The sequence below is a fragment of the Panthera leo genome, chromosome C1, assembly GCF_018350215.1.
Source record: "Panthera leo isolate Ple1 chromosome C1, P.leo_Ple1_pat1.1, whole genome shotgun sequence".
In the NCBI taxonomy this organism is placed as follows: domain Eukaryota; kingdom Metazoa; phylum Chordata; class Mammalia; order Carnivora; family Felidae; genus Panthera; species Panthera leo.
Window position 1 is genome coordinate 176,602,671 of NC_056686.1, and position 3,812 is coordinate 176,606,482.

General features: G+C 38.1%; 1 pseudogene; it reads right to left on the minus strand.

The window, feature by feature from the left end:
• Nucleotides 1–301: 301 nt before the first annotated feature.
• On the minus strand, nucleotides 302–396 carry LOC122229022 (annotated as a pseudogene).
• Nucleotides 397–3,812: the final 3,416 nt, after the last annotated feature.

Sequence of the window (3,812 nt, forward strand, 5' to 3'; positions counted from 1 at the left end):
AACTTTGACCTCAAATGGTATAAGCATATATTGAAATTCTGTACCTTAACGTTGCCTGTTGTTTTAAAAAAACAAGCAAATAAGAAATCTTTGTTTTTATTCTGACAGAAATTTTTGGCACACATCAGGTTCCTGCTTAGATTTATCAGGCCTTCACTTGCGACCCTAGAGCCCATGACTGAGACTGATTTGGGGCCTATGGGAAGTCAGCTCCTGTTAGAGGCTACCTCTGAAGGTGATATGATGGTAGCAGTGGAAGTTTGGTGCTTTTTCCATCTGGTGCAGACAGGAAGTGGTCAGGCCAAGAGGCTAGCCCCTCCTGCTAAACCATGTGCAGGGGCCATGCTAATCTCTATAGTGTTCCAATTTTAGTATATGTGCTGCTGAAGTGAGCACTTGTTGGCATAATTTAAAAAGGACATTGAGCCACACAGGCAATCAATGATTGAACTCATCTTTGAAATAAACAGTGGTACTCTTGAAGAATTTTGTCTTATATCCAAAAAACCAATGAGAAGTGGTTATAAAGAGATGTGAATACAGAAGCTAGTATCAAGGAGAGATAATACTATCTTTGATCTCCATATTTAGGGCTGGTATTATCTTTTTCTGTAAGAAAACATCCTAACCAGATTAGTGTATGGGGACTGTGGTTATAGATATAGCCCTGCTACCTTTAGCCAAGATCATGAGAAAATGGGTTCTCTAGATAAATGAATTTCCTAGATTTCTGGGGTTTCCCCCATTAAGTACCAAAATGTAAAAAAAAAAAAAAATTAACTATAGAAAATGTAAGGACATCTGTGAAGTATAATTGAAGGGGTAGGGGCAGTTAAATGAAAAGTTTTTACTTCTCTCTTTATGCTCTTCTATAAAGAATGAAGTTTTAAATAAAATGAATACATACTACTTTGTTATTTTTAAAAATTTACTTGAGGGGCACCTGGGTGGGGTGGCTCATTTGGTTAAGCATCCGACATTGGCTCAGGTCATGATCTCACTGTTTGTGGGTTCAAGCACCACATTGGGTTCTGCACTGACAGCTCAGAGCCTGGAGCCTGCTTTGGATTCTGTGTCTCCCTCTCTCTCTACCCCTCCCCCACTTGTGCTCTCTCTGTCTCAAAAATAAATAAATAAACTTAAAAAAAATCAATTAAATAATAATAAAAATTTACTTGAAACTTTTTCTTTATTTTTTTCTTTCCTTCCTTCCTTCCTTCCTTTTTTTTTTTTTAGAGAGAGAGAGAAGAGAAGGAAGAAGAGGGGCAGAGGGAGAAAGAGAATCCCAAGCAGGCTAGCGTGGAGCCCTACGTGGGGCTTAATCTCAAGACTGTGAGATCATGACCTGAGCAGAAATCAAGTCAACCAAATGACTTGCCACTCAGGCACCCCTGAAACTATTTCTACATAAATAAATGGGTTACATATTTTAACCTCTCAAACAGAGCCAAACTGAGTTTTCTACTGAAGATTCATTATCAGAATTATAAAACTCAATTCTCTATACTATAAAGCAATGATACCCTCAGGTAGTCCTGGAATGTACTGAATGGTTCATTCCTACACTGAATGTCCTCAGACTTTTAATTTATTTCTCACAAATTTCTTGCTGTCTGCTTTGAGATTGTTAGCTGTCATTTCAGACTGACAGAATTCCACCTATCTTTAGCAGCCTCTCTTTCAAATTTGTTGTTTTAATTTGATGCTCCTAATTGGCTGACTGGTTGGTAAGTCACATAAACAAACTTGTTAATAATCTATGTAAAATTAAATTAAATGGGCATAGAGTATATGTCCACGGGTCACTCCTATGAGCAATGTACCAAAAAAAAAAAAAAAAAAAAAAAGCTTTAGTGCATTTACTTGGAGATTTCAGTCTTATCCTTTCTATCTGGATCCCAGCTGTGATTCAGATACTAGATGACACTGGATAAAAGATATATATGAGTGAAATGATGCTCTGCTCTCATTTAATGAAATGAAGTACATCCTTTCTTCCTTCCCTCATGAAAGTGCTCAATAGTCCAGGTAGATGCATGTGATATTAAACTGGAGCTCTTCTCATTCTTCAGGCTAACTGGAATGATAGCCATGGACTTGTTGCCAGTTCTAGAATAATATTTTAAATTAGAAATAATTGCCAGCATTTGGATAAGAATTAATTTATAGTAAATGTTCCCAAATGTGATAAATGTATATTTGGTCTTTGTGGTTCTTGACATAGAGCTTCTACCCTTAGAATTTCCTGAAACAGGTGCTAGGAGCACCCCTCTTAAGAACACCCTTTCAACCACACCTGAGTTGTATATGCTAATGAGATGACTCTGGTGGACCCCTATGTGGCTTTAGCATGTGGGCTTGCCAGAGGAGCCAACCTTGTTAGTGAGCTAGAACTTTCAGCCCCACCCCGCTGACCTCCAGGGAGGAGAGAGAAGCTGGAGATAGACTTAGTCACAACCATGCCTATGTAGGGCAATCTCCATCAAAACCACTAAATGATGAGATTCAGAGACCTTCGTGGCAGATAAACATATCAAGGTATTGGGAGGGTGATATGCCCAGAGATGGCATGGAAGCTCTTTGCCCTCCCAATCCCATCTTGTATCTTGCCCAACATATCTCTTCCTTTTGGCTGTTCCTGAATTGTATCCTTTGTAATAAACCAGTAATAGCAAGTAAACTGCTTCTGACATTTGTGGGCCATTCTAACAAAATTAATGGAATCTTAGAAAGGGGTCATGGGAACATCTAATTTATAGCCTATTCCTCAGAAATATGGTTGGCCTGGGATGTGTGATTGGTGTCTAAAGTAGGGCAGTCTTGTGGGAATGAGCTCTTAACCTGTTGGGTCTGTGCTAACTCTGGTAGTTAGTGTCAGAATTGCATTGTAGGACACACCGTTGGTGTTTGGAGAGTTGGAAAATTGGTTGGTGTTAGGAAAAAACCCACAGATTTGATGTCAAAACTGTTGGGAGTAAAAAACTGCTCACCAGGCTTTTATGATCTCAAATGCTTGAATATGTATCAGGTTTGCCAAATCCATATTAAAAAAAAACATACATGTAGGCTCTCATCTACTGGGTAGATCAGACAAGACTTAACTGACTCACAGATACAGGGAAATAGATCAAACAAGTAGCCTGTGTTTGAAAGGAACATTTTAGTTAGACAGGGAGTGGGGATTTTTTGACAATTGTTCTGAATGTGAGTCAGAGTGTAGGTTTGCGTGGGTGAGTGTGTGGGTGGATACATCTGTGGGTGTCAGAAAGAGACAACCAGAGATAGATGGCTGTAGTTCTGTAGCTAGTAAAATGACTATAATAGTAAAGTAAATTTAAAGATATAGCACTGCATGAAGCCCTTTAAAATAGTTTTAGACAGTCAACAGAAGGCTTATTTAAAATACCAATTGCTTCCCACAAAGAGTTTAAATTACCCCTCCTTACACAATACCAGGCAATTTTCATTTACCACTTACTTGAAATTTGGTAATTTATCACAAATGAAATCTTATGCTCCTGGTAGCCAAAACTTTTTAAAAATGGGAAAATTGAAATAAATTGGCTGAGTTTCTTATTTAGAAAATGACCTTCAGCTGTTCATAGACTAAGGCATGGCAGCAAATAACTTGCAAAGGAAAAAGGAGCTAAAATGGGTAACAGGATAACAAGAATTTTATCTATAGCTATAACAAGATGATTTCTGATGTACTTACCTACATGTAGTAATTGGGCAATACAAAAGTATAAAAAGGTAGGGAACTGGTGTTATAATTGGTTTCCTGTTTTTTTCTGGGAGAGTAATGATGCCAG